Below are 22,991 nucleotides of genomic sequence, written 5' to 3'. Positions count from 1 at the left end.
TGATGGATATAGATTGGAGGATGGGAAAAAATGTTGCCCAGCGCTTGGTATGAATGACGATTTGTCCAAAAACAACAATTAACGGCCTACTTTGTTTTAGTGATAATCGAATTTTCATTAGATGTTATCATTTCGTTTATCATAGAAACATACCAGCAACACTCGTCGCAATTAACAACTGCCATCGTTCCTGGTTTTGGGCTTTTTTTCTAAAGCCTTGATGGCCAAGTGTTCTACATGACGACACTTCCTTTATAGGGGAAAGCGGGGCAGAATGAGCATGTTAAGCAGTTTAATGAACTTTCCTTTGAATATGCCACAACACACAGTTTTTCTTTCATTATTGTATACCTCCACCATGTGTCTACGGATCAAAATTGCCAAATAGAATGAAAACAACTTAAAAACATGAAAACATTGTAAAATAAAAGTTGATGTTTTACGAGAAACTATTTTGACACGCGGGGTAAAATGGACATAGCCCTGGGGCAAAATGGACATATAGAAACAAAACCAGAAAAGTCGAGACTCTGGGGCAAAATGGGCCACAATAACTGCTCTTAAGTAATGGTCTATGCATAAGCGCACGTTTCGTGAAATTTATTTTCGTTCTAGATTTTGTTTTGCTGTTCAGGAAAGCTCCTAAAATTCTACCATATGTTATCATCATATAATATGTTATCATTTTATAATATGTTATAAAAATTGAAGCTGTGCCTGTTATCATTATTGAGGCGACAAATACAACACCATAGCCTCACAAAGCGGTGGATGTCAAAAGCATCTGCCTATTTTGCCCCAAGCGTAACTGCCCATTTTGCCCGACGTGAAGCATTTTTGTATTTTTGTTATATTAGTAAAAATACGCAATCAATCGCCTTGTTTTCTTAAGAAAAATTGTATAGAAATATCATATATTTAAAAACATATCATGTAAAACATCAACGCATCCCTGTGACAATGATTTATGCTTATTTTCGAAGTAGTAAAAATTACATCAATATGGTACTAAACCTTATTTTGCATTTTTCTTGGTTATTTGTTATGTAAAAGCCTTATTAGACGGAAAAAATACTGTCATTCGATTTTGGCATCTATCCTTCAAACAGGGTTAGAGAGATAGATGCCAGTCGGAAAATCCGAATTCGGCATGTTTTTCCGATTTGCTCCAGAGTTAATTATTACTGTCAACGTTGATAGAGTGAATTCTGATAATCATGAATAAAAACAACATATGGGAAACAACGAATGATTCTTTCGGATAAAGCCAAGAAAATAAAAAAAATAAAGAATAAATGTGATAGGTGACAAAACTCTTGCCTTATTACACGTACGAGAGGTAATTTTGTGCCAAAGTTTAAGTTTGACAAATAAATGCCAATCGAGAAATGACAGTATATTCCTCCGTCTAATAAGGGCCTTAAGGGTTGTGAAACTTACAAGGTGTTTATACAACACCCTAATGAATACATTTTGAGCATGGGAAAGTATTTTTGTAGTGAAATAATGCTTTGGCAACATCAGCGGGCCTACCAATAAATAATCAGAATCTACGTAGGCGCGACGTGCAGATAGGTGAACGCACTTTTGAAGTCGTCCCACTATTCACCTATCTTGGGTCAAAGGTCAGCAACGACAATAGCGTGGAAGCTGAGTTGCGCGCAAGGATGCTGGCTGCCAACCGGTCATTATACAGCCTGAAAAATCAGTTCACCTCAAAGAACCTGTTGCGACGGACGAAGCTGGGACTATATAGTACCTATATAGTACCAGTACTCACATACGTCTCTGAGACATGGACACTGTCCAAATCTGACGAAACCCTCTTAGCCGCGTTCGAGAGGAAGATGCTCAGAAGGATACTTGGCCGCGTATGTGTGGAAGGACAATGGAGGAGCCGCTATAATGACGAAGCTATACGAGATGTACGGCTACCTCACTGTCGTACAGCGTATAAAGCTCGCCAGGATCCGGTGGGCTGGCCATGTTATACGCATGGAAACGGACGACCCAGCCCGTAAAGTCTTTTTAGGCCGTCCACAAGGACAGAGGAGGCGTGGTAGGCCCAAATTGAGGTGGCAAGATGGCGTGGAGGCGTCTGCCATTAGGGCCGGGGTAACGGAGTGGCAGACGAAGGCGCGAGACCGTGAGCGGTTTCGAACACTCCTGAGGCAGGCCAAGACCGCAAAGCGGTTGTAGTGCCGAATAAGTAAGAAATAATGTTTAAATTTAGGCTGCCCATTTTGCCCCACATGTCCATTTTGCCCCGCTTTCTCCTATCCACTTAGGCTAAAATCAATATGGCTGAAACATTTCACGCCTAAATGTATGTACTCAACTGTCAACCTGTATCGTGCGATAACGTTCGATGAAATGAAAAAGTTTTCGCGCCCCTATACATGTCGTGAATCATTTCGCCGTGAAACAGATTGGTTTATTAATATTATTACTTTTACAACGTCAACGGCCTGACATCAAAATGAACTTAACATAATTGAAGCTATCCTAACCAACATTTATTGGTCTACTTCGATCCTTCCATCCTAATAATATGATGTATTTTACGCAGCAGTAGTAGAGTTAAAATAAAAAATTAAGTTGTTGTTAAACTTTGAGGCGTTTACAAAACCTTTTTGGCTCGATCAGACGGCTGAAAGAAACCGCTGCCAACGCGCTGGCAGTACCCCCTTTTAAAATTTGAAGAAATAAAGATTTCCCGACACTAACACACGTTATCTTTTCAGTTTGAGATCTAAATAGCAAGTGTTTCAAAATATACACAAAAATTTAAAATATCCTTATAATCTATTTTACATTCTACGCTCTCCCGATTTTCCGGGGTAAGTTTTTCCTGATCTTTATGCTTGGATCGTTCGTCTCCTTTTTTTACGCGAGGATAAAATGTAAATATCCGCCCGCCTTATCCTTCGTTTTGCATGGAGTTTTTTTTAAGCGATCCTTTTTTGGCTCGTATGGGTTGTTTTATTGCTTTACGCTATCTAATGTTCGCCGTGTGCGGGGGTGGGTTGTTTATGTCATTAGCCTTGGAATGGTGCATGGATCGCTCCCGTATCCAGCCCGTTATTTTATTGCACAGAGTTGTGCGTATGCAGATTCCGTTATGGTTACTTCGTGTAACGATCTTCGAAGAGGATATTGTTTATTTAGGATAGCGATCATGATCCCTGAGTAATGTCATTTATGTTTGCTTTGAAAATTTTTCGTTAAAGAAAATCATTTAACCTTGAATTAGAATATCGTTGTTGACGGTTACAGTTTTTTAAATAACGTATGTTAAAATCATTGATTAAATTTAAAATGTTGCAATCTCAACAGTTTCAATTGTAGAAAATCTTGCACAAAGCTGATGTAGGTGAATTACTCACATACAATGATTTTGCAATACAAGGCCTTATACTGTTTCTCGTGTTAAGATTACGTTCAGGTGCATATACAGTATGTTCCCGAGTTACGCAGCTCTCGACATACGCGGCTTCGGAGATACGTGTTTTTTTTTTTTTAATTTGACAGATCAAATGTCAAGTCAGTACAAATTGCTTTAAGAGCTATTTCACACCGGACGAATGTGACAATTCACGCGTTGGACGAACATAGCTCAGTCCAGCTGTAGCTCAATATAGGGAAAAAGGCACGAAGTCTAGACCTAGTCGCGAATTTGACAGTTCAATGACTTGTGGCCTAACGCAAAATGTTAAAATGTATTGAAAGCAATTGTTCGCTAGTGTTAAAAACATTTTCAATAGACGAAATCGTTTAAAAATACGTTGGTTTTACAAAGCTTAGGATTTTTGGTTTGAACGCGTAACCGCAAAGTTGGTGTTGCGTTCACAGTTGTGTGCGTGAGCACCACAAACAGCCTGATTTTCATTCATAAAATTTAGAAATGAGCTAAATACGTAGTAAGCGTGAACTATCACATTCGTCCGGTGTGAAAGAGCTCTAAGAACTGCCCATTGCCATATAAATTGCATTTTTGATAGAATCTTTTTAATCCGTTCAAAAGCCAGAAATAAATAAATAAATAAATAAAGTATATTATTCTTCTTCTATTTGGCGTAACGTCCTACGCGGACATGCCGGCCTATACAAGCTTTCCAGACTTATTTCATTACCACACAGCCGAATAATCAAATCTTGCTACGGGGAGACGATCCATTCTAGGTTTATATCCATGACGTTTGTTATTCAGTCGTACGAGTTAGGCCAAAAATACACGGCCGCAGAATTCCGCTTGCTGAAAAATGTATGGCTAAGACAGTTTGGAAAAGATACCGTAGACATTTTGTATATGGGTTTGACAGCAGGCGGAATTCCGCGGCCGCGAAATTCCGGTCCGTGTATAATGGGTTTGGCGATAGCAACGGTCGCCATATGATGAGCGTACAGTTGTACAAGAATGGATGTTTTCGTCGCTGAGCTTATAACTTGCTATGCGTTCTCGGTTCACCTACTTTGTTGCAGTAACGCCTGATTTGCTTATTATGCGTCTTTCGGGTTTTTTCAAGAAGTGTGTTACAATTATTTTTATGTGAAAGGTGTGGCAGAAATTCTTCCGGTTACTTTGTTAAGGTATGATCTGATTTGCTGAGTGTGTTATAATAAATGTGTTGCAATAGTGTGGTTTGGCTTTCCAAAGTTTGTTACAATGAGTCTATAGCTGATAGTGTGTATTATAATAAGTTATATATAGCAGAAATGCTACACGTGTATTTTCGGCCTTACGTGGTAAACAACATGGGATTGTGTAACAGTTGGGAGGCTCTACGAGGAAACTCGATGGAGTTTTAATATGTCAACAGTGGTTCTGGTTCACGTATCGATCGATGCTATGTCTCTTCCTCATTGAAAACACAGTTAAGAGCAACCAGTACGCATGTATTTTCCTTTAGGGATCACAAGGCTCTTACCGTTCGTCTGTGCCTACCTATCCCATCGAGTCGCATGCGCAGCAACGGCTATTGGCAGCTGAGACCACACGTTCTAACCGAACAAAACCTGGAGGAGTTTAGATGCAAGTGGAACTATTGGACTCGAAAGTGAATAAATTACGGCTCGTGGATGCAGTGGTGGGTTGAGCTCGCGAAGCTTAAAACATAATCGTTTTTCCGGTGGTAAACAAACGAGCGCTACCAAAGTTTCTGCTTGCATCATGAACTCTGCATTTACAGAGGGTTCAAGGCTGCCTACGAATGATATCTTACTGATCCTCGTGAGTTGGTGAACATCAATCGTTTAAAAGGAAAAATGCTTCTGCTACAGAGGCTTTTTCTGAGGACTTTGCCCGCATAAACGAAACTCAAATATGTGGTAAAAATATCTCAATCTTTCAGCTAGGGGAGGAAAGGAGGAGGCGAACGGTGATCGACAAACTTACGATAGATGACGGTTCACACTTAACTGATACACAGGAAATAAATGTTTACATTGAGGGCCTATGAGGCCCTCAATGAGGCTTTTTTAGGAGAGATTCCTTCAAGCAATTCAATTAGGAGAGATTCCTGGAGCAACTAGCGCTTCCACGCAAAAAGAAGGACTAAACCTACACTTACCGGCGATAAAATTCAGGGTACTGTTGCCGAATCGGTACGTAGAAGAACGAGAATGCTTTCGTATCAGAGCCAAACATATTGTGGATGCTGTTAACCCACCAAACATATGGGCTATCCCAACAACATATCCGTGTTTGAAAACCGTTATTCAGGAAATGGCCTACATTTCATTGAACACGGACGAGCCAAAATCAACGAAAGTAACATACTCGAAATTGATTCAAAGACTCCCAGTGACTAGGATCATATCGGCGCTTCCTGGAATTAACTGGAAAAGCGTCTGGAAAAACATTTACGACAAACACCTCTCATCATTGAAACGTTCTGTTCTTTTCTTGCTGGTACACGGGCACCACACCTACTACATGTCAGGCGTGTCACCCTCGATACCCTCGAACACAAGTTTGTTCTATGTGAACGAGTTAACGCTGCCTGGGGAACCCTTTTGGAAGAGCTGAACCGTTTTGTACCCGATCTTCCTACACCTGTGTTTAATGTTTTGCGCTTTCCTACTCTTGTAAAAGTAAGAGCCTGCAAAAGCGTTATTATTTGTTAAATGTTTGCGAACTTTATCATACACGTCATCAGAAATAATGAAGGTGCAAATGATCTAATTGTTATGAATACTGTTCTTCGTTCCGTTGATCGCGGATAAATGTTATATCCGATTTATATGAGATGAATATATTTTGTTTCCAAATCTAAGTGTTGGGACTGTTTGATAGGAGAGTGCCCAACGACCTGTCATAAACAGGAGGCATCCGAAGATAGCCAGAAAACCCGAACCAATACGAATCAAACTGATCAGGACAGGGATAAAAAGGAGCGGTAGGGCAGCATTCGGGGCTCTTGAACCAATTAGCGGGAAAAAACGACTAATTTTTTGGCGTGTTTCACGTAATAAATGCTTGGCAAAGAATTCCACCCGTTTTTGGTTATTTTAGTTTCTAACTCTTAGTCTAAATAAATTGTTGAAAAAAGTTGATGACTGTACCATGGGACCACGCAAAGTGTATTAAAATACCTCATGTAATGAAAACTATTACAGCTATCAAATTCATTTCAGCTGAAAAACCTGAAATACGAGTGTTTCGGATATTCGAGTTACGCCGATTCCTTGGGAACGCATAATTCGCATATCTAGGGAACATACTGTAGGGCCAATTATAAAGCTCGTTAACAATCGATCGTTAGAGAAAAAAAATCAAAACGCAGATTTGGTATTATGACGCGTGTTTGACATCTTGTTAAGTCTCTTTTTTGACATATTCAACTGAAATAAAGATTCTGTTGATCATTTGCATAAACTGAGTCAAATGAAGACCAGTTTTTATCAAACAGCTTTCCGTCAGATCAGAGTTACGGAAAGTGTTCAATTTTATATTACATACTTAATTAAGTTTTACATTAACTAGTTAATTTGGCCCGGTTACAGGGTTATGCAAGATAATTTCTGGGGTTTATATTAACCTATGAATGCGTGCAACGGATTTCTTAAAAGAGTACGCAAATTACATGTAGGTTTAATTCCAAGTGATTAAAAGAAAATGATTTATAATTCAAACAGCTCTTGGAACAAATCCCGAACCCATGTTGAACCTAAATTTTATAGAACTTATTCTGGTGCTGGAACTGATTCCACTCCCGTATAGGTGTTAGGATTAGCCATGAGATCCTGGAACTGATCCTTACCCATTATCGGTCCTGTAAGTGATCCTGATACCATACCGGTCGTGAAGTTAATCTCATTCACATACCGGATCTGAAATATGTATATTACACTATTACGGACATATATGAGACAACGCCACCCTACGCCTCTTTGGTAATGGCATCAAGTCAAAAATTATAAGGATGAAAATTTTCAGGAGGTTTCTTCAGTTCATTTTAGCAGAATTTTGATTTAAATAAAAAAAACTCCACTGTATTCATTTGGCGGCTGCTGGGAACGTTTAGTGCGCTCGGTGAAGAAGGTGCTGAATCAGTTCGTGTTTCCTAAAACACCAACGGACGAAATTTTGGCATCACCCTTTGCAGAAATCGAGCTGATACTGAACTCGAGGCCACTTACCTACGTGCCTTTGGATGACGAGATGACGGAGCCTATGACGCCGAACCTATTGCTCCTTGGGACTCCAGAAGGAAGTAAGCCGCTGGCTGTGTTCTGCGACAGCCCCGCGGCTCTAAAATCGTCGTGGAAGATGGCACAGCACGCGGCGGATGTGTTCTGGAAGAAATGGTAGGCAGAATACTTACCGACTCTCACCCGTCGAACCAAGTAGTTCCAACCCGTAATCTAGGTAGAAGATTTAGTTGTATTTGCGGATAATAATCTTCTCAGAAACTGTTGGCCAAAGGGTCGCGTTATGTCGGTAGTGGTGGCTAAAGACGGTCAGGTTAGGCAAGCCACTGTACAAACCGCGTTCCGTCCGCGCACAAGTTAGCATTATTAGACGTAGGAACGAAGAATAGTTTGACACAGCAGTGCGATTGAATTTAAACGAAAAAAAAACTCTCGAGTTCACTTAAGCCGTAAAGAGGAATAGACGGGATAGCACGAGGTTGCGAAAAAACATAAACAAAGGCACGCGCTAAAGAGACAGGTGCAATGAGGAAGTGCTACCACAGTTGATGTGAAAGTTGAACTGTGGTACACTTGGGGGGACAATGTTGTCACATAGTGCAACACAGGTACTGAACGACCAGTATTAAACCAGAAGGATTAACGTACACGAAGCGCAATCCGATTAGGACCCGAAGTGACGAGTGAAAAGAGGCTATAAAGAAGCGCAGCATAAGATTTGCGCCATTTTCAAACCACTCGCGGAATTGAGACAAATTTTTTGGCAAACTATATTTTTAAGTTTCGGCAAGAAATTATTCCTCGTTGGTTTCATTTTCCTACAAATAGTAATAAATTCCTTTGGATAATCGATAACAGAAAATCGATGAATTATTTTCTGCAAAATATTTGGACCCTATAATTCCATTAAAAAATAATGTAAAATAATATGTTTGATTACGTAAGCCATAACCAAGGAAGTTAATGTGTCCCATATTGTGCACATGAGGTTCACCAATTATATTTTTAACACTTATATTCTTTATGGGTATCAACATGTGTTCTGGAATTATGCCTTTCCTCAAAATGCCAGTGTCTAATTCAGTGTCTATTAGAATATAAATGTACAAAAAAGTCTAGGCAGGATTGGTTGTTGTGGCGACTTCCCAAAAATTTGTCTAAATGTCATCTGAATTTTCTTCAGCTACAAGTGAAGTTATTTCATTATTTTTCATAATATTGCTGTTAATTGTTAGCCGACTTTTAATCAATGGATCAACTTCAAATTTTTCTGTTACAGTTTGGTATTTTATTTGCTTAACCGGATTGACTCGAGAATATGTTTGACCTGTCCTGTGAGTATTTCTAGAATTATTTTATTTGCTTTGCAATAGTTTTAATGTTAAGCATTAATTCTTTTGTTTTCTTGTAATACACATGAATACTCATATTATCACTTTATTTGTTTGACCAAAGCTGGGCCTTATATGTGACCAGTTCTACACGATCACCAAAAACTTCCATCAGATTTTTTCTTCTTGTTCTTCTTCTTTGGCTCAACAACCGCTGTCGGTCAAGGCCTGCCTGTACCCACTTAGGGAAGTGAGCTTGGCTTTCAGTGACTTATTGTTACCATAGCAGGATAGTCAGTCCTACGTATGGGGGCACCGTCTATTCGGGACTTGAACCCATGACGGGCATGTTGTTGCGTCGTACGAGTTGACGACTGTACCACCAGACCAGCCCAATCAGATTTTTTTATTCACATAAAATCAAATTAATTTCCGGCTAGGCACAATGTATCCTTAGCATTCTCTGTTATTTTATTTAATATTGATTGCACATACATATTGTAAACCTGAGGGCTCACTAAATTTTCAAAAATCTTAAGCGTGTTTCTACTACTGTAATATACTATTCGACACTCCTGATTATTCATGATAGCAATACCATCATGAACACGTTTAGCATGAACATAAGAGATTAAAGAATATTGTATACAAGAAATAATTGTAGTTTAGACCGAAACCATGAACTAGAAAAGGAAGGGAATAGATCGGGGAAATTCAGAAGGAATATGAGTTCACTCATAGAATACTAAGTTCACACGAACACTATGATGAAAGCGTTATGATTTTATTAAAGGATTTCATAATTTAGGCTTAATTTTATAACCAAATATTATACTTCGATACCTACAATTAATGTTCACATAAATCACATAATATAGAATTAGTAGTATAAAGGATAGTATGATAATTAAACTAGGATTCATTAAATTGCGCATTAGTCCAAAAGGACGTATCAGACGCTATTCACGACTGTAACTTTTTACGATTCCCGTCATAGGATGGTATCGATTTAATTAGATCAGGGATCCGAAAAACATCGTCGGTAACAGAAAGCGAGGGAACACGCATTGTAACAGTGAGTTGGATCGCCAATGGAAGTCATCAAAATAAACGGCGGTTAAAAAAGACGACATCTACTCGATTGCAGTGTTTCATCGTCAAATTAACAATCGTAGAACGCTAAGCGTTGTTTGTTTTCCAGTTAAATTGAAGTCTGTCTAGTGTGCATTTGTGTATTTATGAATGTATAATTAAAGGTTAGCATATTCTTAACGAACAACATCCGTCATGGGTTCATTCCCCAAATGGACCGTGCCTCCATACGTAGTCCTTTATCCATTCGGACTATCCTGCAATGGTTAAAAAAATATGTCGCTAAAAGATATATTAATGTGCCAAATAAGAAGAGTAAGGAGAAGAAGAAACGATTGATGAATGAAATTTGGTGCAAAACTGTAACCGTTACGCCAATTGCCAATTGTCTGTAGCCTATGAGTCCACTTTCTTCATCCGGCGTTACAACTACTGCGCGGTCTTGGTCTGTTATGTTAAGGTTGGGTCAAGCCAAAGTAGGTTCAAGGCCCGACCTGAACTCGCTGTACCAACAGATCGATGTCTTTTATGCTTCATTGCACCGACTGTGCCGAACCAAAGGTCGAACTTGATTTCGATTCCAACCTTACGCGCAAGCTGCACCCCTGGGTCGGAATCGATTCCGACAGACTCGCAACCGACTTCGGGTTGCGTCATGAAAATGAATCGTTTGACTCAGAACTAGTCCACAGTACTGATACACAGAATTCCAAAAACCATGTATATAGCTGCGGTAGTAAAAGTCCTCGTTGATACTTACTAACTTACTTATCTGGCGCTACTTCTGCTTTACTGTCTTGGCCTGCCTCAGGATTGTCCGAAACCGCTCATGCGTACGACATGGCCAACCCACCGGAGTCTGGCGAGTTTGATACGCTGCACGACAGTTATGTCATCCTACATCTCGTATAGCTCGTCATTATAGCGACGATATAATTGTTGTCGTTTACTTGAAAACATTTTTATTTTTATTTTCGGATGTTTGAAATTTAAAATCTCTCGAAAAAAAAATAAAAAATTATGTCTTAAAAAAAATAATTGGAAAAATCTAAAATATTTTTTTAGACCATTTTGGTTAAAGTTGGTAATCTATAAAAATTCAAGGTATGCAGCAACTAGAAACTGACCATCCCTCCACTCATTAATACATTTTCATCACGATCTTTTTGCAATTGAGAGTCCCCTGCATTAATTTCTGTTAACGGATCATCTCCGAGGTTACGTTGAATAAAAAAGAGTCTAATCCTTCAGTGGCTTTAAACAAAAGGATCGATTTTATCAAGGAAAACAGCAATTTCGGTACTTCCATTGCACCAAAAACACCTGCTTTTATCACAGGTACTAATACAACCACATCGCCTACACACGTGCTCAACATTGTTCCCGCTTCAACACGTACAGCCAAATTAGGGCTTTACATTTCGCGTCTTTCCCCTGACACTTTCAAGGAAAGAGTAGAAAACGTAGTAAAGCATCTTCTTGGTACCGACGACGCATTTTGAGAAAGGACGTGGGTATGTCATCTGTAAGCTTCTCATATCGTATAAAGTGATTCTACCGGAATCTTTTCGCGTGAAAGCACTTAACTCGGACACTGCAGGATTGCCAGTTCGTGAATTCATTCATTCATTCATTCCCAGCTCATCTACACGAAACCATGATCTCGATTCACACACCACCACAATAAATACTCCCTCTAAATTTATTATCAAAATGTTCGCGGCCTAAGAACCAAAACACTCGATTTTCACACTTAAGTTTCATCGTGATGTTTCGATATTATTGTGCTTACTGAAACCTGGCTAACTGGCGACTATCTGAACAAATATTTGACAACTCATTTATTGTACACCGGTTTGACCGCAACACACTGAACAGTCGCAATCGTAGAGGTGGGTGTGTCCTGATCGCGGTTAGAGCTAATATCCAATCTTCAATGTGTTTCACTAATACACCAACAATCGAGTTGTTATGGGTACGCGTCATGGACTCGCTCATTATCGGAGTGTTATACTTACCACCAGATCGCTGCGCAGACGCGGACATAATTGATGCATGTTGTGCATCCTTGAGTTTCATCAGAGATAAATTCAAAGACCATAGCATCATACTAATGGGGGATTTCAATTAGCTAACCTTGAGCTGGTTCATAGAAGAAAACACTGCCCCTGTGCTGGATGTTCAACGATCACGTATTTCTTCCACGTTCGCACCACTACTAGACGAGATTACCTTTTCATTCCTTACACAGGTTAACACTAAGACAAACTCATTCACTACACAAACTCTACATATTGGACTTGATGTTTGTGGATGACTCCTTGTTGGATCAACAAAACAATTTCTCAACTGATTTGACTATCCATACATTGACAGCGGAAGATTGTTATCATCCAGCCTTATTTTTAAGCTTTGACTGTCCATCGGTTCCCAATATTAATATCTAATCTCTAGCATGCTCTCAATGTTACTTGATAATATTAACTGAGATTTTTTTTACCGAAAACTCATCTTTTAATGTTAAGACCTTGCACTAAATAATGTAATAAGGACTTGTATCGCTAAATATTGTTCTACCTACATTCCCCATGTCTGTTCTCCATTGGTCCACCGTGGTTTAATAAACATCTTCGCTTGCTCAAAAAGAAAAAAAATCTCTATATGCCGTGTACAAGCGAACGAGAACGCAATTTGCCAAAATGAATTTCGTTGTAGCGAACAACATTTACTGACATCATAACCGCAACCTCAAAGGACGCTATATAAAAAATATCCAAAAAAAAAAATAAAAAAAAACAACCACTATATTTCTGGACCTATATGAAATCTAAACGAAAAAATCCATCCCTACCTAGAACAATGTCATCTAAAGACGGAAAATCATCATCGGATTTAGCGGTAATATGTGATCTCTTTGCCAAAATGTTCCAGAGCAAATTCCGTCAACCGAGTAGTGTTAACATTAGACCTGACCTACCCGAGTTGAGCCGTGATTCGGTTGATATCCAGATTTTTGACATCTACCCATCTGCTAAGACCATTGAAGATGCAATACGTAAAATGAAATACTCGTACTCTCCTGGGCCGGATGGCATTCAGTCCGTGGTTTTTAAACAATGTAGTAGTTTCTTCATCACACCACTTCTACAAATTTTGAAAGTATCGTTGGATTCTGGCACTTTTCCCGACGTATGGAAATCGTCAACGATGTTCCCAGTGCATAAGAAGGGTGACAAGTGTATCATTCTATCGTGGCATCACATCCATGTGTGCTGGAGCAAAGATTTTCGAAATTGCTGTTCATAAAGGTCTACTAGCAAATGCAGGTCGGTTATTTCATTTAACCAACATGGTTTTGTTCCCCAGCGCTCTACTTCTACAAACCTGTTAAATTTTGTATCATCATGCATGCGCTCCTTTGACTGTCGGCTTCAAGTTGATATGCTTTATACAGATCTTAAAGCGGCATTTGATAGTGTTAACCATAAAATACTTGCCTTGAAGCTTTAACACATTGGGTTTTCTCAGCAAAAAGTATCATGGATATGTTCGTATCTTGATAATAGGCGTTATGAAGTCAAAGTCAAGAACACTACTTCTGCAGAATTTTTTAGCTCTTCCGGTGTCCCGCAAGGCAGTAATTTAGGACCTATTCTATTAATTATATTTATTAATGATTTAACTTATTGTGTGCCACCTGATACTTGTTTAACGTATGCTGACGACGACAATTTGTCTTTACCGTTTAAGAGCCCTGACGATTGCATCATCCTTCAAAATATTATAAATGGGTTTGGTACTTGGTGTCTAAAAATTATCTAAAGTTAGCCCTTGATAAATGTTTCATTATTACGTTTCATAGACTAAAACAGACAGACAGCCGGTCTCGTAGTACAGTCGTCAACTCGTACGACTTAACAACATGCCCGTCATGGGTTCGATCCCCAAACCGACCGTGCCACCATACGTAGGATTGACTATCCTGCTATGGGGGGAAATCAATAAGTCACTGAAAGCCAAAGCCCACAAGTGGTACAGGCAGGCCTTGACCGACAACGGTTGTTGAGCCAAAGAAGAAGAAGATAGCTGCTCGAAAACTGCTATACAATGCAAACAGCTGATAGGCTGAAATTTTAGCCTACGAACTTACAACGGAAAGGGCCCCATTAACAGTATTTTACAGCCGTTAAAAATCATATAAAGTTTCTTAAGAGAATATGACATTTGCCAGCGTTACAGCATAACTACATATTCCATTACACGCGTTTTTTGCGTTTCGGGTCGATAAAACAGACAGTGTTATTCAAATTTTATCTATAACAATTTCATTTTGAGCAATATTCGGAAAAATCATTTTTATTCTTATTTATCGAATAATTCGTATTTATTTACACTACAGAATATTAGTTTGTATAACTGTACACATAATATGTGTTTTTTTTATTCCTTCATTTGAATCTGCAATGATAATTAAAAAAACCATTTTTAAATAAAAAATATATAACTTCTTTTTATAATATGATAAGCATTGAGTTTGGTAAAGGGTGTGCAGTATATGAAAATTTTAAGCATCTTTATTAGAAAATATGTATTAATGTAAAATAATATGCTCTTGATGACGACAATTACTGTACTGTATACTGTACATGGTGCGCCGCCATTTCTTATGTCATAAAGTTCGTCATGCTTAATTTGTATTAAGGCCTTATTAGACGGAGGAAAATACTTTCATTCGATTTTGGAATCTATCCTTCAAACAGGGTTTGACAGATAGATGCCAGTCGGAAAATCCGAATTCGGCATGGCGGCGCCGCCATACGTAGGACTGACTATGGCGGACTTACCTTATTTCGACTAATTTAGAATTTATCGGAATCGCATCGGAGTCGACTCCGGATTTATAACAACTTCACCCATCAATACTGGCCACCATCTTTTCCGTGCATTGCTGCAGCCAACCTCCATGGTGAAATAATAGACGAAACCCGTTGAATGAAAGAAAATTATGTGATACGAAATTATGAAAATGAAATACGAAATTATAAAAGACTAGTCCAAGTACGTACTAGAAGTCAAAGTAAATTTCGTGAGCTACAAAAATATGCAGCGCACATTGCAAAATGACTTGTAAAACCCTGTATTTTGCTCTAGGCTATCTACTTTCGTCCCATTGGGTCATTGCGCCCGGCCATATGGCGCAAACACTTACTGTCTCAAAGTTACGTTTGAAGATGTTTGTTGTACACGCGCAGCAAGCGAAAAACATGTCTGATCTGTTCAACAGGTTCAAATGGTTTTACATATGGAGAGGTATGAGTGGTATGATATAAGTGAGTATGATATGGAATATTGTTGAGGATAGAATATTTGTATTGCTTTCTTTCGTCGTCAACTACTGATTATCGTGTTCTATAGCTGCCCTAAACTAACTTTGATGCTAAACAAAGTTCAAAAAGTTGTTGTGTTGAAACGGTACAGTGTTAATGCATCCCGTGTTTTTCCAAACCTGGTTATCATATTTGGCCAGGCGGGAAGAGCTCACCATTGCGATCAGGCCCTTGTCGTTGATACTGTGTCCACTTTTATACATACTGCATACTAGAGGCTAGAGATCTGCGGGCCCCTAAATCGGCGAGGCCCCAGGTGACCGCCTAGTCCGCCTACCGTTAGATCCGCTGCTGGTTGCAACATTAGACAACGAATTGATAATGAATACCTGCAAATCTCTAAGTGTGTCCAATCTTGACGGATGAATAATCATTTTTCGTATACTATGATTACCCATTGCATTTTGCTACATTTTGATCGAAAATCCCCCTCCCCCCTTTCGCCATGGTTGAAATTTTAACTTGTGTGTCTCTTTTCATCGCGAGAAAAAATCTTTCGGTTCATAGGATTGATTGATTCAGCAGTTTGAGTTCTTGTCTGTTACTTTTCCGTTTTTTTTTAAATCTTCTGCAAGGTTTCCGTAGTACGATTCGTAGCCTTTACTCCCTGCGGGGGCATCGAGCCCCATCTTCCTTTCGCTCCTCTATTGCCTCTCTTCATTACTTTTTCTGCACATAATCTTATTTAAGTTACATTGGAATTGTGTGTCTTTCACTACTTATCAGTGTATCAGACACAGTGAGAGTTGGGAGTTGTATTTTCCATACGAAGTAAACAAAATTGCGTTCCATCATATTGGATGTTGCATTCCCGAGGCGCTCGTGTCTTTTGCATCACAATTAACCTAATGTTCGCTTCCGGTAAGAAACAACCATGAAAGTGTCCCACAATCATGAGCACTCTTGAAATCCCCTGTACCTAATACTGAAAGATGTCGTATCAGTTAAACTTCACAAATTTGATTGAACACAGAAATGGTCCAAGGCATGACAAGAGATTGGGTTTCGTGAATCAGCGTCTTCCGGGTAAAAGCATAATGTATCGCTACTGTTTCCACTGGTATTTGCATATTTTTATGCTTCGTATATTTCGCATATTTTTATGCTTTCCCCAGAAGCTGGTTTATTCATAGTTTCCGGCTACCCTTATTTCAGGTTGTTGTTGATACTAAATAGTAGTCAAATTCACTAGTGTGCGTTCCATTGAAAATGATTTTCTCCCATGCATGATCAATGTGTCAGAAAAAATGGTTCTCTTCATATTGGCGAATAAATGCAAAAAAAAAACCATTTGAATGTTAAAATGTAGCCTTAGACGTTTATATACGCAAAGGCTTATAAGGTGTTTTTTATTCTTATTTCATTCTTAAACATAAGTCGTTAATAGGAAAATTGGGTTAATGGCAGATTATTGAAGAATTCTTATTCAATCTGATTTGATGGATTGATGGACTGATGTAGACTACGTCTACATATCTATGTCCCAATAGTCAAACAAGTAAAAAATTAATGACTACAACTTAAAAAAATAGGTTATTGCAGTTAATATACATTGCTTAATTGGAGAGATGCGTTTCTATGATCACTATTAATTAATAAATTTTAAAAACTAATTTTGCTAACTTTTTTTTTTGTTTTTCCTGTAACATCCAAATTTCTGCAGGGATAAATGTTCTAATGGTTGGCAACCACTGCTCTAGATTATGTTTTCTCAAGCGACACAGAACGCCATACAAATTGCCTAACTTAAGGGGTGATTCTGCTGAAAATAAGCATATTGCATACATTTAGGAGGGGAACGTCAATGTCGACAATGCACAGTGACTGTTAACCAGAGCACAGTGAGCAGCTTGGAACACTGGCCGGGATAAAACTGAAAAACACAGGTACAAGGTTTTCATAGCCAATTCGATATTATGAACTAGTTATCGATTTTCGTTAAGCTTGACTTTGGCATCGGAAACCCTCAATTGAACACAGTAAACTCTATTCTGATCTTTTAAAGCATGAAACTCTCGTTGTCAAATTTGAATCCGACATATTCGATATTTTATAACAATATTGAATTGGCTATGAAAATCCTATAAGATTCGACATATTTGAAAATTATCATTTGGTATTATTGTTCTGTCGATAGATGGCGCAGTTATCGTTAAATTTTAAATAGCTAAAATGTGTATTTGCTTTAAATTAGTTTTTTTATTGTAATTACACGATTTTTATTTAAGTAGCTTTCTTTTGGCTATGAAAATGTATTGCTCGTCACATCGCCGTGTTTTGCGAGCATTATTTTCACCCACTCTCTCAAATGCATCTTATGCTCTAGATTTCTTTCTGCCCTGTTTCTGTTCGTTGCTAAGGTGATTTTTGCCTTCTTTCTCGAGCGTTGCTTATCTTTCTATCTTCACATTGACTTTGGCGCAATGCAGTTTAAATAATCCAAGTAACCATGTTCAGGAAACCATAAGTATAACTTATAAACGGTTCAATGCCTGGTGATACGGGTAAGTAGTAGGATGCGTCTGATTAACGAAATATCAAACGCAATTCGATAAGAAATACAAAAAAATAATATAAATTATTTAAAAAATATAAAATATTTAAAACACAAAAAATATCTTAAATCATTAATTCCCGTTATTAGAGTTTTAATATTATACGTTATTTTCTTTGTTCACATCTGTAATTACAATTAAAGTTTTAATGTAAGAATGGAGCATTGAAAAAAAACTCACTATTTTGAGGCATCTTTTAGTGCATTAAAACGTTTTTTTAACTTTTTTTTCAATCAATATTTCATATCTTTCGGGGTCGCATTCGATCGTAGCATGTTTTTTCGCCCAATGACAGGCAATGGCATAGATCAGGGGTCTTGTAATGGAAGCTATGGTTCTCTGACCACAGGCAGTCCGTGGCGTTAACATATTTGGCTTAAGAAAATGTTGTTTTTTATTATGTAATAATAGGATCTATAAAGAAAACCTTATACAGTCAGTCCAAAAAGTATTCGTCTAGCTGAATATTTTGCAGAAAAAGGAGGACTATGGCCGCAATAGGCATGGGGTGGTAAAAGTAATCATGGAGTTTGATAAAGGGACTATCAATGCACACGTTTTGCTAAAAATTAAGCATTAAAATAGTGCAATAATAACTAAATTATTTAAAAAACTAAAAAAGTCGTTTGATGGGCGCGCAAAAAGTATTCGTCTATTAGACATTTGGCATAAAATGAGTATGAAAACAAAGGTTATGGAATCAAAAAATTTCCTGATCTTGTTTCTTATTGCATTTATGACTATTGGTGACTACTTGCACAATTCAAGAACTCATTTAAACCTTTAAAAAGGCGTATTTTTGATCCACTCATCCTACAAGACTACTTACAATTATCCTCTGATAGAAATATTGCATTTCCGGACTACGTGGCCAAGTTCCATTAAAAAATGGCAACTGATATCATATTGAGAGTCTACGAAATCATTTTCATCAGTTTGGTTTCAGCTGGTTTGACGTTTTGGGCAAATGACAATGCCCTGTTTGTTCGCCAGCTCGACTGTTCTGAAACATGTGATACATTTTAAGTAAAATTTCTCAGAACTGGCATCCAAAGTACTTAAAAACTCCATTAAAATGTTTTCCCATCTCGTATCCTATCATTTTGAATCTTTTTTCTAGCTCTCCTTACCGCACTGAGCCCTAGTATCATGACTCCATGATGCTACCGTTACCCGAGATTTTGATGTTGGATCTTAGTAGACTGGTTTCGCTATGGTAGACGTCGCCCGTTTGACCTTGGCGATTTAAACATATTTTAATATGTTAGTAGAGCCTAATTTGAAACAAATTCCTGAATTATTTGATGCACCTTAACAGATTTGGTCACTTTCTGTGTATGGTATTATTCAAACAAAACATGTTTGTAACAACTCACTCATTCAAGCTATTACATGACCAGCTACGATGAAATACAGCATGACCCATCAACCAAACGTGACCCATCTATTCTCCTGACCTTATTGGCCATCACAAAATGCACTGATTCTTTCGTAAAATTTGATTTTTCGGACATTAAACCGCTTCTTTCGTTAGATTAACCATCAAGGATGGCTGCTTACATGGCAATTTGTCACACAATTAGTGTCAGAAAAATGGCCAAACTCTGATCAAATGAAGAAACGAGGCCTTCCACACATTTTATAACCTTCAAAAATGGGTAGGATAGGTTATGCATAAGTTCAAGATACGATTTGCGCCTTCATGCTCCAATCATTTAACTCCCCCGCCTTTAGTGCCTCTCTGACCGCTTGAAGTGCAATTGAAACAACAGAAATGCATTAATTTAGAAGGAAGTCACCAGTAAATTGATAATAATAAATTTTATTCACGTCTACGTTGTGTTTGTCCAGCGTAAATAATTAAAAAGCTAGATGGACGAATACTTTCTGCGCGCCTATCAAACGACTTTTTTTAGTTTTTTATGTATTTTGGTTGATATAGTACTATTTAAATGCTTATTTTTTAGCAAAACGTGTGTATTGATGGTCCCTTTAGCAAACCACATCATTACTTTTATCGCCCCATGCCTATTGAGGCCATAATTCGCCTTTTTCTGTAAAATATTCAGCTAGACGAATACTTTTTTGACTGACTGTAATAATAACTATTTCAAATAATTATTCCGCTCAATCAAGATTAAATTTGCAAATGGTCTCTTTAAAATTAGAATTCAACTCATTTGAAGCTGTGAGGTATTGAAACAAAAGATGGATTTAACAATATGATCATTTTTTTAAGGTTTCATCCCGACAAGTATCCACTATGCAAATGCAAGTGAAGAGGTGAATTAGCCAAATATGCTCAAGGTCTCACGACGTTAAAAAAATGGGCTTGCTCACAGCCAGCTATCTACTTTACGTCTTAATAATTATTTTGAGAGAGCTCTCTTATCAGCGGGGCAGCCTTCGTCTGACAATCCGTTATCTCAGTTTAATGGCAGACGCCTTCATGACTTCTTGCCACCTCAATTTGGGCCCCTTGTCCTTGTGGTCAGCCTAAAAAGACTTTACGGGCTGGGTCGTCCGTTTCCATGCGTACAACATATCCAGCTCTCCAGAGTCGTTATATCGGCTCCTTCATTGTCCTTCCACACACATAGGGCCAAAAATCCTTCTGAGCATCTCGCCTCGTTTATTTGCAGTCGCTTGGGGCTCCAAGGTATCGAGGGGGTCTGAAAACTGGTACCCACCTCCCGCTCACAAGAAAATATACATCTCAGTCATTATCTGGTTAAGAATTCTTCATACCACCTCTAGCTTGATACTTTAGAAGGGCCTACATTTGTGTGATCGCTTGGATCCTCCACTCGTGTTAATCCACCACTGCCTGCTACATAGAAGAGTCATAGACCAATGGTGTCTATAGTGCCGATTATCTGATTCAAACGGAAAAGTGTCAAACAAAACCGCGCTACACGAACTGAAACGAAATCGGTTTGATGCAAGCTTGTTTCGTTTTCGTTGACTCGAGACATTGCCAAATTGATCTGAAATGGCTTTGTCTGTCAAAACAAGTTGCAACGCGTAACGCAGCAAGTATCGTACCAATTTATAATTATTTCTACGTGTGGCGTATTATTATTCATTAAACGTTTTTGACAAGTAGTAAACGTTTTTGACAAGCCATGCAAAGTAGCGGTTGTGTTATATTTCTCTACTTTCTGTAAATTTTGTTATACCCACAATTTTTTACAGTAATTACATGCAATTGGTGTTTTTTTTTTCAAATAAATGTGTTCCGTAGTTGAACCGTAAAACAAAACGCTTTCCGTTGCTTTCACCTGACGGAAAGCTGTTAGTCAAATAACGGTATCCATTTGAGTCAGGTAATGCAAATGACCTTCGTTCATTTAGATATATCAATCCAGAGACAAATCGAATTCAATAACAAGGATCACAATAGTAAAACAGCATTTTTGATACATTGTTTCTAACACTGGAGTCACATAATTGGCCCTTAGGTATCACTTCTGGTGACTGACACTAAGGTCTTGGAAAGAGAACATATCGGTAACAGTTTCATGAAAAAGTGTTTGCATACAAACGGATAATAGTTAACGCGGAGAAGTATACGAATCTAATATTGGGAAGATTATATTTTTTTAAGTTTCTTGCTGTCAAAAAAGGAGAACGTCCCCCGAGACACGGCTGTATGTGGGACCGAAAAAATGTCCTAAAGCAAGGCGTAAGACGAAATAGTCGTATGTCGAATATCTGTGAATATAAAGTTTATAACCGACGTTGAAAAGTCGGAATCTATGATTTAGTGTATTTTATTTAAAATAATGTTCAATAATGTATTAATATTACTCCAAAAGCATTTTATGCGAAATAGATATTCAAGATCGAGTAGTTGTGAAATCTTTGGAAATGTGTATAATGGTTATCAGCACAGAAAAACATCAATTTCTTCTCAATGATAACTTTTAACTGTAAAAATCAAAATCGTCGTATCTGCGAATCATCGTAACTCGGGTGACGCCTGTGCTCAGAAACATTGATAACCTTTTTTCAGTGATTTCCATTTCATGACCACGAATCACTGCCGTTTGCAACGCTCCTGTTGAATCTTAAAAGTCATAATACAATTACTCATAATACAGTTTCGTTACTTAGTGACCGAGCCATCCATTATTTTGTGAAATGTGTCAACATTTTTCCAAAATCCTTAGGATTTCATAACGAAACTCATATTTCTGTTAATCTTTCCGTTTTAAGTTGCTAGGCTGAAATTTCAGCCTGTCAGCTGTTTGCATTGTATAGCAGTTTTCGAGCAACTATCTAAGTGGGTATAATATACAGGTGGGCTTATCCCTTGGTGTATGAATTTAGAAGGCCGATTTTTATCGCTTCTGTTTCTGAATGAAGATTTTAAGAGTGTTCTGTGTATTCGTCAAGCCTCAAGAAAGCTTGTTTGAACAAAACATTTCACCCATCCTATCAAAAAGTGATATTCAAATTTGGTTATAAAAACATGTTATGAGACCACCTGTACTACATACACTTTGATTGTGGATTCCATCACCAGATCTCTTTAATGCACCTTGGAATAAATGTAAACACCACCTTGTTTTGCAATTTTTCGAGTAGGTACTCAAATTTAATTCTAGCTTTGAGGCTATAGAATAATCTAGACTGAAAATTGCAGGCTAGTTTTGTGTGTGGTTTTGTATGGAGTGTTTACATGATTTCAGCCTCCAACTATTAAACTCCATACAAAAAACTGACTAGAATCGTGAAGGGCCCCAATGTTCGAAATGACCACATAACCACGCAATTCATAGTTTTTCCACACAGCTGTTATGAAATGATATTGTTTTAATAAAATTATTTGCATTTTGACCGTATTCATGCTTTTTTAAGTGTATTTTACCATAGTGCAATTATTATTATTATTTTTTTATTCAGGAGTAATGGTCCAAAAAGGCCGTATTGCTTAAATAGTGCCATTAGGGGAAGGTAGGTAAAGACGG

This window comes from Anopheles arabiensis, chromosome 2 (assembly GCF_016920715.1).
Source record: "Anopheles arabiensis isolate DONGOLA chromosome 2, AaraD3, whole genome shotgun sequence".
Lineage (NCBI taxonomy): Eukaryota > Metazoa > Arthropoda > Insecta > Diptera > Culicidae > Anopheles > Anopheles arabiensis.
This window is presented reverse-complemented; position numbering follows the sequence as displayed.